Raw genomic sequence first — 13875 nt, 5'->3', positions numbered from 1 at the left:
TGGCTGCACATAACCTTCCTTGTTACTGGGTTCCAAAGCTTATAACCCTTTAAACCATCCTTATACCCAATAAAGATGCACTTTTCAGATTTACTATCCAACTTTTGTTCTTTTCTCCTTTGGAACATGTACATATGCATCACACCCAAATACCCTCAGATGTGAAAGAGAGGGTTTCTTACCAGTCCATACCTCTTGTGGAGTCTTATCCTCCAACGCTGATGAAGGTGACCTATTGACCAGGTAACATGCAGTATCCACGACCTCTACTCAGAATTCCTGTCCTAACCCGGGACCACTGAGCATGCTTCTTGCCCTTTCCATCAAAGTCTTGTTCATTCTTTCTGCAACTCCATTTTTCTAAGGTGTATATGGATTAGTCTTCTACTGTGCTATACCACACTTCTTGTAGAATTCTTCAAATTCCTTATTGCAAAACTCTCCACCATTATCTGTCCTTAGCACCTTTATCATCTTCTCTGTCTGGTTTTCCACTAGAGCCTTAAATTCTTTAAACCTATCAAAGACTTTAGATTTCTTCTTAAGGAAATATATCCATGTATTCCTTGAGACATCATCTATAAATGATACATAGTACACAGACTTACCCAGTGATGGAACCTTCACAGGTCCAAACACATCACTATGCACAAGCTCTAATATATGTTTCACCCTCTTACCACCATAAGGGAAACTCACCCGATTCTGCTTCCCGTATACACAATTTTCACAGAAATCAAAATCCAGAGAGCTATTACTCATACCTTCTACCATACCTTTACCATGGAGTATTCGAAGGCCCTGTTAGATACCTATACCAATAGGTTTCATATTTCATGATTGGCAAATGGGAGTTCCAAATATGCTCTGCTTTGGTGATGCAAAGATCCCATATTTCCAAGAGAAGACAAGGTGTGTACATAAGCTTGATGTTGACTCAATTTTGATGGATGGTCCAACAGCCTAATCTGGATCATGCCATGTTTCAATTTGCTGTTGTAGAATAGAGAAAGAAGTCTGTCCAAACTGTCTAATCTTGGCAGACCAATAGTTAGGTAGAGAATTAAGGTTCCCAATTGCTTAATCTGGGGCCTTGGAAGCAATAAGGGTAGTTCTAGATAGAAAGTCAAAAGAAAAAGCCAAAGGAAAAGAAAAGGCACATGAGGGTCTGCAAGTCCAAGTGCACCCTCCATGAAGAAACAAAAAATGCTAGGCAAGTAGATGCGTAGGTAGATGGGGCTACAGAAATGTCATTCCTTTCAACTGAATTTTGCTGGTCTAAACATAAAGGAAGCATCACTGGATAGAGAAGGTCCTTTCCTCTATCATTTTGCAGCAACTCAATGGAGCATGTCTAACTTCCTAATTTCCCCCCTTCACATTCATTGCTAACATCCCTACACCAGTTGTGTTCATGAAAGAAGTCAAGGTCTTGTGTTGGTTCTTATTCCTTTAAAAGCCACATTTCTTGTCTAAAAATCTTTTCATTTTGATCTACTTCCTAAACTAAGTTGATTCTATATAAAACTTAGTGTAGCCCCTTCTCATTCCACCTCTTCCACTCATATTAACCCCTAACTTCTTACTATGTAACTCCCTATACCCCCTATTCCCCTTATTACTATGTAAATTTCACAAAAAACCCAAAATACCTATATATCCCCTTCCCCGAGCATTATAGCTCTATGTACAGTTTCAATGTTTTTAAGTGCTAAAACATTATAGCGCGACCCTAAGAGCGCTGGAAAATTAATTGTGGGATTAATCCGGGATTTGCTTGGATTAATAACCTAAACGCGCCTTGTAAATAAATCTGTGTATAAACCCATTTAACACGTAACACTGCAAAAAACCATAAAAACCCACTTTTTATAAAGTTCCGTCGGGCACACATTTCAGAGAATAATAATATTTTATTGGCCCCGCCTGACCGTATCATCCGGCCACCTCTGCCTCCCGCCAGCCGTCGGATCTGGGCTTTCCCATCCGACGGCCCTTATCAATTTCGGAGCGGCCCCGATGTACTGCGGTTAGCTTCCGAAATTTGTCAAAGGGTGACGTCAGGCCTCTGCCACGCGTCACCCCCAAATTGTATCGGGCTGCCCTCTGACAATCCCGCTTCCGTATAAAGAGCGGTGCGATATCATACCGCTTACCACTTCCGGTTTTCCGCTGACCGGTCATGCCAGCGTCATGCCACCTGACCACCGCGTCAGCACCCCCGCCCGCCATCGCTCTGACATGTCCTCCACCTATGTAGTCCCCGTGGACCACTCACAGGCTGCCACGTCAGCCAATGACGTCATGCTGACATCACCCGACCTTGACCCCACCTGATGATGTCATGCTGACGTCATCCAAAAAAAAGCGCCAATAACCCGAAAAGTCCATATTTTAGCCAAAATTCGTGTTTTTTATCACTTTTGCTAAATAGACTGTTGCTCACCTCTGCATGCAAATTACGACCGTTCATCGCCAACCTGCAGAAATCAACCCGAGGACTGTTGGCACCTTCAAGCCCACCTGCATTTGTGACCATTTTCCGGCATTACACCAGGTATTTATCCGAATCATTCCCTTCCCGCTTGGTTGTGTCCATAATTGTCCGAAACTAAGTTAAAAAGAGTAAGGAAGCCTACATTTACCAGCAAATCCCCGGTAGCCAGCCTTCATTTCCAAGGGTTGAGTCGAAATTCACCTGCAGAGCTTCGTTTAGCCAAATTCTCACAAAATCTACAGTCAGTCCGCGCAATCGTGGACTTAAAACCTGAGCTGCACTAATTCACCACGAAAACAGTGCTACTGGTCCCTGCATTCGCTCAATTAACTCTCATTGGAGCATTCAAACTATTCTTACCACAGTTTACTCCATTTTCCTTGGCAATTTGCCTCACTGCTGCAAAAATACCCCTTTGTATTGTTCTGCCCACTGTAACCAGTTCTAATACAAATTATAGTACTACTTAACCATGGATGCACCAGTAGCACCTGTGGCTCTGAATATTGCTCCATTGAATGCCCCTCAGAGAGAGTTGGAGTGGAAAGCATTAGCAGATCTAGATTATCAAATATCAGAGGAAATGCTAATGCATAGCAAGTACCACATACACTTGCTAAATGAATTGAAGATCAAGCATGAGAGTGGAATGGATGTATTGGGCATTTGGGACTCTTTCCTCCCTATCTTCAAGCTCCCTCAGGTCAACCAGTTTCCTGACCTAATCCACCGATGTGCTGACTGCTATGACCCCACTCAGAGGGCTGTGCTTGACCCTTCAGGCTCAGTTGTTTTTTATGTCACCCCTGAAGCCATCAGAGAGATGCTACACTTCAATACTGATAAGAAATTAGTTCCTTTATCACTGATAGATCTGATAAAGCAAGGAGCTAAACTGACAGATGCTCAGGTCACCAAGTTGAATCAATTGTACATTGACTCTGACACCGTGAAGTACCCTCCCATTTCTCATGTATACCTCAACCAATTGGGCAGAGACCTTGTAGACATGATTAGTCCCATATTGGGCTATAATTCAATAGAGTTTGTTGATGAAACTGTGCTGGTGATGATGCTCATGTTTTCCCCTGGCAAGTCCCCAATCTGTTATGACTATGCCACTTACATATCCGATAAAATACATGAGCAATTGATGAACTTGGCAAGAGAAAGGGTGTTCAGATACACCTCCTATATCTACCACTTAATCTTATATTATCAACATGAGAAATTTCCTTTTGTTGTGAAAAGAGTGGATGCACAAGGCAATCCAAGGTCAGTGGTTTATTGGTCCTCTGCTTTCCACTGCAGATCTTGTTCTCCATACACTTATTGTGAGTTTATAGACCTTTTCATCCACCCAGCCATGTCTCTGCTTCTGAGCTCACCTCCTCCAAGACTAACTGATGAGATGCAGAGGATTCTTCAGTTGTCTAAGGTATACAGCATTGGGGATTGGTACTATTACCAAAACCACACAGTTATCAGAATATATGGGTGTGAGTTGCCCCCATACAGATTACCCAAATATGTGCCTATGAGATTGTTTGCCCTCGAATACTTCAGGAAATTTGGGAATGTTGATGTACTCCATTTTTCAGGCAAAGGCAAGAAATCACAGCTCAAAGTCAGAAACCAATTAGGCCACTTCATTTACAATAAAAGGGAGGAAGGTTGGCAAGAGGTAGATAGCATGCTAGAAGCCCTTGGCTTACAGACCAGCTTCCTTTGGAAACCATATGACCCCAATCATTTCATAAGTTTAAGAAGGATCAGATATAGGCTGGCCAGTTATGACCACTTAAGTTTGCCTCACATAGAAAAATATGCAAATCAACTAAAGTGGAGGGAAGGCACCTTAGAGGAGGCTGCCACACAAGAAGAACTAGGTCAAAGAGCAGTAAAAAATCTCCAAAAGTTGGCTGACTTAGAGCTTTGTTCACAGGTATTTTCTCTTCCAGGCACTCAAGTGGGAGCAGCTGCCTCATCTTCTGCAGCACATCAGCAAGCAGCCAAAGCTACTGATCAGGCTTCTAGCAAAGGCAAAGAGAAAGAGATGGAGCCAGAACAGCCACCTCATGAAGAAGTACAGCAGCAAAAAGAACAGCAAAAAGAGGGGCAGCCAATACAGCAGCAAGAACAAACACCTGAAGCCCCTATATCCACTGAGCAACAGGCTCAAGAGGATGTGCCCCTCAGGCAGGAAAAGACAGTGGAGGCCTCAGTGCTACAAACTCCACAACAAGAAGAAAAGGGAAAGAAGAGGGATAGAGAGTAGGAGACTCCCCTCACCACATCTATAAGTCAAGGGGAGAAAAGACTGAGGCTAAATCCCCTTTCTAAAGAAGAAATGCCCATTGGGCAATCTTTGGGCATGGGCCCACCAAGCATGGAAGCATCTGCAAGTTCCTTTCACCAGGAACATGAAAGGACAGTTGGAGGAGAAGTCAGCTCCTCAAGCCACCAAAGGTGAGCTGAAGCAGGCATCAAACAGCAATTTATTGATATCAAAAGGAGGAATGAGCCACTCAAGATACAGCTCTACAATCACTTGTTGAAAATGGCTCCTACTAACCAACAAAGGTTGATGTCTGCATACGATGTACATGAGGGAAAAATGGTAATGAGTCATTTCACGCCAACCATGCTGCAGCCACAGTCAGCTGCAGACTACCTAAGGACCAACCTTGAGGTCCTTGCAAAAGACATCCACCCGATGGACCAGATTGAATTGCACAAGCAAACGGGTGAGATGGTGTATGCCACTCTGGCAGACAAAACTTTGGTAAATCTTAGGCTGGAAAATAGCCTAAATAATACAGCTGCCCAACTTGAGTTGGAGAGAGCATCCTCCCAGGCAAAAGACAACCGAATCAAAGCATTGGAGGATATCATCATAGAGCTTGGGCATGATCCCAAGGACATCAAGGCTGTACAAGCACTGTTGAAATTAAGAGATGCAGACATGGCAGCACTAAGAAAAATGATCAAGATCCCAGCAACTCTTCATCCTCAGACAGAAGAGGTTGCCCAACTGAGACATGACCAAGATGCAGCAGCTATGCTGGTATCATTATACAAACAGCTGATCCAGACACAAGAGAAATTGGGAGAATCAGAGGCAGCACTACAGGCAGCCCTGCAACAGAAGGAAGGAGGCCAAACATCACAGTCCCCTCCACAAATAATCAACCTTGAGGAACCCCCTCAAACTAGTGCTCCTCCTACAGCTCAGGCAACACCATCTACATCAGCACCAACACCAACAACAGACCAGGCTCCAAGCCTTGATATGCAAAAGCTGAAGAATGAAATTCAGGCCTTAGAGGCCCAAATGGCAGAGCTAAATGAAGCCAGGGAGAATCTGGCTAAGCTCAATGAAAAATATGATAAGTCAAAGTAAAATGTAGCAGAAAAGGGAAGGGAAATAAAAGCCCTTAAAGAGAAGATAAAGGAGATGGAGAAGGAGCTCACCCTTGACAAAGTGATAGCTGAGCTCAAAACAGTTTTATGGGCCAACATTGGCCAATCTATCACAGATCAGTGGCAGTTTATTGAGACTATTCATGAGCAAATGGAGCTCATAGGAAAAGCACACAAGGAAGTGCAAAGATCAAGGGCATCTCTAGGCAATATGCCTGAGATAGCCAACAGAATGATTAACGTGCTAAATAACCGTACAGGTCCACAGCTGGCAGCAATAGGGATCTCCAACAGAACTGAAACCATCCAGCTGATAAAGAGGGTCCTCACATTGAGAAGCCTGGTACAAACACTGGAAAGGAGAAGCCAGGACATGCAGACAGAAGTAAATAGATTTATGGACAAGTTTGCAACATTACAAAGCAGAGGTCTCCCTGGCTTACTGAACAGTGCAGGGAAATTACTTTCACATGAGAACTATGCTAAAAGGGTCAACACATTTGCTACCAATCAGATCACTCAAGGAGCAAGTACTTCAGAAGAAACAGGGCCAGCATCTGGGCAAAGTCTCTACAACAGAGTAGAGAATTTATTTTTTATTATGAATGAGATCAAGCATTTGTTTGAAGTGCCTCCAAACTTCTACAAATATACAGAGGCAGATGAGACCTTAGATGCAATTTTGAGGCATCAATTGCCCACACAGGAATGGTGGACCAAAATGATACAATTGATCCTGTGAAACTAGAGCATCTCATCAAGTTTTTTCATTAAAAAAACATAAGTCATCATGTACAGGAAAATTTGATGCATCCAGCATGACTGAAGAAAGATGGACTGAGCCAACTCAGCAGAAAGATTCGGCCACCAAAGCAATACTGACAGCTGCAAATGACAAGGCCGAGAAAGCTACAGCATGACAGAGGATAAAGACACATCATTCAGCATTTATGCAGAACACTCAAACCGACTCAGTGGCCTCCAAAGGTCAAAAAGATTTCTGACAGAAATAAAGAGCATTCATTTTGTATTTACAGCAGTAATAACTTCTTTATCTGCTATTTTGTAAAGTTGGTGAGCGTATTTAATTATCAGATGACTCAGCGGTTCAGATATTTGTAAGAACCGATTGTATATATTCCCCCTCGCATAAGCTTGCAGGGGTTGTTGTTACTTGTTCAGAAAGAGAACTCGGCTGTATTTTTGGAGAGATAATACAAAGGAGCTTTCGGAATTTCAGAGATTGTCTTTTCTGATGTATACTGTGTTTGAACCATTGAATGCTGCAGAATTCTAGTGTTATAGCTTCATACAATAAGTTCTTCTATCTCTGTCTGTGTTTTATTTTTCTGTATTTCATTTCTCATATATGTGGTCTAATCTCAACAAGAAAGAAAAAGAATGACTCAGGATTTGTCCATGGAGACACCCTGAATTCAATCTTTCCTTGTTATAAATGTTTTCTTCAGGTTTATTTGTTAAATTGGAATTCTTAAATGCTCCAAATTACTATAAATCTTTGAAAGTTTCTGTGCAGTAATTCTTAGATGCTACTGAATGGAAATGGCCTTTCTTAACTTACAGTCACACTATGTATAAGTTTTCATTCACTCTGTTTCATTTATAAATCAAAATTTGTATCATGAATGGCTATCTAGCTCTGCAGTAAGTCCTTCTCCATCACAGACATTAGGATCTACCCAATTTCTGACTCCATATGCCCAATGGACTAAAGTTCCTCAAACATTTCATGCCCTTCTCAATCAACAGTTCACAACCAAATCCTTAAACAAAAGCTAAACTCATAACTAGCCTAAAATCTTCATAAAACATAAACAAATCTTAAAGAGAGAGCCCTCTCTGATTACAGTTCGGCTAGAAACTGTAATCCAAAGCTTGGTTAGTGGTTACCCCGACCGTATTCCCTTGGGAGTCAAAGGGAACAACCTGGGTATTAACAGGCCCTTCTCTCCAATATGTCCAAGCCTTTGATGCCACAACATGGTATTTTCTCCAGAGACCACTAGATTTTCTGCTCCACTTTCAGGAACCATGGAACTGTTGCACCCATCAACAACAGTGCTACCTTGCAGCTTGTATAGAGTTCCAATCCGAACTCCCTGCATCAATACCAGTGCTTCCCGAACCATCTTGCAAGTATCCTTCTTGAACACTGTTTTTACACCTGCATCATCCAGCTTACTAATAGAAATCAGATTTCTGGCTAATGCAGGAATATGCAAAACACCCGGAAGTGTTCTAACCCTTCCACCTTGCAGCTTCAAATTTACTTTTCCACGACCAATGATTCTAGCTTTCCTGTCATCCCCCAAGAAGACATCACCACCATCATATTTCTCATACTCACATAACCACTCTCTATGGGAAGTGAAGTGAAAGGATGCATCTGAGTCAATCGACCACGCCTCATGATCTACATGTGTACTTGAAGAAGCCAAGTACACATCCCCACCTTCATCTGAGGTGGTTTTCGCCTCTGCAGAAGGAGCCTCATCAGATCCCTTTCCTTTTTCAGGAGCTTTATATTTACAGTCCCTTTTGAAGTGGCCTTCCTTTTCGCATTTCTAGCACACCACCTTTAAAGGTTTTCCTGCAGATTTAGATCTCCCTCTAGATTTAGATCTCCCACTCGATGACTTATTTTTGTTTATGTTCTGGGACCGTCCTCGTATAGACAAGGCATCACCATTTTGGCTCTCCATATTTTTCTGTCTCATCTCCTCCATCAACAAGGCTGAGACTATTTCATCAAATTGCAAGGCAGTTGCATTGCTACCTATTGCAATAACCAAACTATCCCATGAATCTGGTAGAGAACAAAAAAAATGGATGCACCTATCTTCATCTAAAATTTTAATATCAATAGGTGCTAACTGACTTACCACAGTATTAAATGTGTTCAGATGCTCTGTCACTAAGTCTCCATCTTTCTTCCTTAGGTTATATAGCTTTTCCCATAGGAACAGTTTATTCACCAAAGACTTAGATTGGTACAAAGTCCCTAACTTGTCCCACAAAGTCTTCACCATAGCTTCTCCAGATACATTCAACAATATTGAATCTGAGACACACAATCATATTGTGCTCTTTGCCTTCCAATCCAACTTCTTCCATTCTTCATTGGACACTCTTGTTGTTTTAGTACCCGGATCTACCGCGATCCATTGATCTTTATCCACCAACAGATTCTCCATCTTGAGTTTCCACAACTCAAAACTCTGACCATTAAATTTCCCGATCTCTATCTTTCCACTACTCCCCATCTTCTTTCACCTCCAGAATCGATCTCGCAGATCCCGCACTAAATAGGGTCTACCACAGGCCCGAGCGAAACCCCTCAGCAACAAAGGCATCCCCTTGAAGCCAAAACTGCTCTGATACCAAATGTAGGTTTTAACCCCGTACAGAAATTACCTGCATATGAATTCTGCATACGAATTCTAAAACACAGAAAATAAATAATGCGAGAGCAGAACACATAAAACACATATACACAGAGATTTTCCCCTAGATCCCAAAACCGGGACTACCAGCTTGATTTTTCATTATGTTCCTTTCAATGTTACAATACATATTTATACATGCCAAAGCATCCAATACCATGGACCGAAAACCATCGCATCCAAAAACATGTGCAAAAATCATGCACAAAACCATAGGTGGGTCCGCCCAACCTAACATAGGGTCCAAAACCAAAATTTTCTGGGGCACTGCCCTGAACCCCATAAAGTGGGGTTACGAGTACCCCTGAAACCCCCTGTTAACTATGTGGAAAGAATATAACACAACCCAACACACTGATGGGTTCTCTGGGTATCATCAGATCAAAATTACGCCCAAAGATAGAAGCAAGACAACCTTTGTGACGGAATGGGGATGTTTTCAGTATACTGTAATGCCTTTTGGGCTGAAGAATGCGCCAGCCATCTTTTCGCGCGTAGTCATTGCGACATTCAAAGACTTCATTCATAAGTTCCTGGAAGTGTACTTTGATGATTGGACAATGTTTGGATTGATCAAGCATCATGTGGCAAGTCTGTGCTTAATGTTAGATACGTGTTGAAGGTACTAGATCACACTCAATCTGAAGAAGTGTTTGTTTTGTGTCCCTTTTGGGATCATGCTAGGGCATGTGGTGTGTAGACAAGGATTGATGGTAGACCTCGCTAAGATCACTATGATAATCAACTTGGAGGTGCCAAGGAATGTGAAACAGCTACGTGCAACCCTGGGGTATACTAGATACTATAGGAATTTCATCAAGAGCTATGCCCAGATCACCGCACCCATAGAGAAGTTGTTGAAAAATGATGTTACGTTCTGTTGGAGTGATGAATGTGAGAAGAGCTTGCATGTGCTGAAAGAGAAAATGGTCACCACGTCGATCCTATTCTTTCCGGACTAGAAGAAGGAATTTCATGTGCATGTAGACGCCTCATGTATCGCATTGGGGGTCATGCTGACATAGGCAGGTGAGGGGGAATTGGACCATCCTATAGCATTTGTGAGCAGGAATTTTTCCAAGGCTGAGAAGAACTATTCCACTACAGAGCACAAAGGACTAGCCATGGTATACGTGCTCCAAAAGTTTAGGCACAATTTCTGGGTGGACATTTTAAGATGTATACGGATAATTCTGTGTTAAAATACCTGGCTAATAAGCCTGTGTTGGGGGGGGAGATCTACAGGTGGTTGTTATTATTTGAGGAGTATGATTTTGAAGTTATTGTGAAGCTTGCACAATTGAATGTGGGACCAGATCATCTATCGTGCATCGAAATGGGAGAGGAGCCCACTAATTTGGAGGAAGGACTACCTAACATGCAACACTTTGTGGTATGCGTCGCCAATAGTCAATTTGAGGATATCATACAATTCCTGACAATAGGGACTGCTCCAGAAGGGTACAAAAGCCATCAGAAGAAGGATTTAGTAGTGCGAGCAATAGACTTTTCCATCATTGCAGGACATTTGTAAAAAATGGGGTTTGATGAAATATTGCAACTCTACGTCCTTGACTTTGAGTAGAGAAGCATCCTCATGGAGGCTCATGGAGGAGCTACAGGAGGACATTATGAGAGAAAAGCGACAGCGTGGAAGGTTCTATGTGTTGGATTGTGGTGGCCAACTCTGCATAAGGACACAAAAGCATATTGTAATGCCTGTGACGCATGTCAGAGGACTGGCATACCATCACGAAGGGATGAACTATCGTTGACACCACAAGTGACATTACAACCATTTGAGAAATGGGCGATTGACTTTGTTGGATGAATTCAACCTCCGGGGAACAGGTGCGCAGTACATCATCACTGCGACAGGTTACTTGACCAGATGGGCATAGGCGCAGCCTGTGAAGGACTGTACCAGCATGATAGAAGAAAAGTCTCTTTTGAAATATGTATTGATGAGATTTGGTTGTTCCAAGATCTTGATGAGCGATCACAGTATGCACTTCCTTAATGAAACAATCAGCGCATTGACGGAAGAATTTCAGGTGTATCATCATAAGAGCATGCCTTATCACCCACAGGCCAATGGGATGGTGGAAGAATTCAATAAAATACTAGAGAACACACTGAAAAAGGTCTGAAATGCTCAGAGAAGTGACTGGGATATGCGCGTACTAGCGGTGCTATGGGCCTATAGAATGACTTGCAAGAAGTTGACTCGGAAAATGCCTTTTAGACTTGTGTATGGCATAGAAGTTGTGATGCTAATGGAATACATTGTACCTAGTCTGTTCATAGCGGCATTCACAGGAATTGCGGACCACAGAGCCTTGGAAAAAAGGCTCGTGCAGCTAGCATAGCATGAAGAGGACCAATTTCTAGTTGGATTTCATCAACAAGTTCAAAAGGAGCGTGAAAAGGCGTGACATGATCCGCACATTAAACTGCGCATATTCCATGTAAATGATTTAGTTTTGCTATATGATAACAAGTTTGATAAATTTCTAGGAAAATTTAGGATGCACTAGTTGAGGCCCTATGCCATTAAAGAGATTACTGATGGTGGAGCAGTTTAGTTGGTTTAGTTAAATGGGGAGCCCTTCCTAGGAAAGTGAATGGTAGTCGATTGAAGCCATACACTAAAGATCCTGCTAGGTAACTATATGAAGGAAGCACAGTCTTAGTGCTCCAGGCAATTGAAAGGAGGTGCGGGACTATAAACTACACTGCCCAGATCAGGGAACTGTGTGATGAAGGAACTACACGGAATCAGGAGATGTCACAAAAACCACACGAGCGCATCGAAGGCTACACTACTGAGGATAAAACCACATAGGTCAGCTGAAAAGTGACTGTTAACGTCACTGTTCATGATTTAACAATGGGAAAACAGCCAAATGAAGCAGGGGGTAGCATTTAAGACGAAATTTATGGGTGAGATCCTTGAAAATCTGCCGCCAATCTAGCATTGATGAACCGATTTTTGGGGGAACAGTCTGATTTGAATTCAAAATGGTCTATATATTACATGTGGCTACCCAATGAAGAAAACTTGGCATTTGGAGCATTAAGTTTTTGAGCTCTTAGACATGTTTGAACCAGGAATTCTTTGAAGCTCTGATAGCGAGTTTGGCATTTGAGCAATTACCAAAGGAGACCCAAGAATTGTTGGATAGCATCATGTTGACACTAGCAGAAATCATAGATATTGGGGAAGTAGTGACAGCTAAAGGGGTTGTGCCAGAGGTTGTTATGGAAGCAGAGGGAACTTCTCCGAAGGTTGCAGAGATACCCAAGTCACCATGGTTGCCTAGACCAAGGCCTACCCAGACCTAGGAAGGTGTGAAAGGAAAGAAAGGAAAGCAGGTCGCGACACCACCGGTGCGCGCATCACCTAGGAGAAACCTGCCAAAGGATAAGCCCACCACTTAGGAAAAGGGAAAAACCATTAACCTGGAACTGCAGGAGGAAGAAATTGGGGATATCCCAATGGACGATGAGGATCTTGGGATCGACATGGAGGATGTTGAAGTTGAGGGATCTTACCCCATTACTAAATTACCTGAGTACGTCCCTCCACATAGAGGCAAGGCCAAGGTGCCTAAGGACATTGACAAGAGCAAGGTCACCTTGTACACACCTCTGCTGTTGGATAAGATTGTTTTTGAAGGATCGCGCTTGGCACAGATTCCAATGTTGAAATTGGAGGACTGGGACTTAGCTGATACCGAGCGATTCCCTCACTTGGCGACAAACTAGCTGATGCACCGCGTCCTCCATAATACCATTGGGGTGACCGCGTTGGAACCACGGAAGTGGCTCAAAGGAGTGGATAAGGCAAACCTACTCAACCTACTATGGGTGCCGCACTAAAATCACACACTCATTACCTTGTTGGTAATCAAGTAGTTGTTGTGCTTGGTACATGATGGGTGTCTGTGGCTAGAGGAGCCAATAACCATCGCTGATAGACTAATCCACAGAGTCATGAGGTTTCCATATTTAGAGGAGAATTCGATTATGATGTTCGGTGGAAAGGTGGGAAAACTGGCCCTCATGGAGGCCATGAAGAAGAGGTTCAGACTAGTAAAGAAGCCACGTGGCTATGCGATTACAAGTATTTCTGACCCTGCAATCAAAGTCGCCACACAACTATTGGCAGGAAAGGTCATGTGGAAGTGTTGCTCCGATGAAGTACCGACACCTGTCATAGCTCTATCAGCCCAATGCGCGGAGGTCTGTGGTGAGTTCCTCGTGAACTGCAGCAAGGTGTAGGATCTCAGCAAGACCTTCCACTATGCGTGGCTCTTACTATCCATCATATTGGTAGCTTGGGAGCTACCCGAAGACAGCCAATTTCCCTCAGTCATGTTGAACCTGCCTGAGGCCACGAAGTATGCTTCGCTATGGGTGACTAAGTATCCTCCGCGGATCAAGGATAGCAAGATCTTTTGGATCTTTATGGAGATGAATATGCACATG

At 42.9% G+C, this 13875-nt stretch overlaps 1 pseudogene; it reads left to right on the top strand.

The window, feature by feature from the left end:
• Positions 1 to 13152, top strand: part of LOC149200434 (MAP3K epsilon protein kinase 1-like) — a 110666-nt pseudogene extending 97514 nt beyond the window's left edge.
• The last annotated feature ends 723 nt before the right edge of the window (positions 13153 to 13875 follow it).

Source organism: Pinus tabuliformis, chromosome 2_1, assembly GCF_031772625.1.
Source record: "Pinus tabuliformis cultivar Carrire ecotype Pingquan chromosome 2_1, CPIR1, whole genome shotgun sequence".
Classification (NCBI taxonomy): Eukaryota; Viridiplantae; Streptophyta; class Pinopsida; order Pinales; family Pinaceae; genus Pinus; species Pinus tabuliformis.
This window is presented reverse-complemented; position numbering and strand designations above follow the sequence as displayed.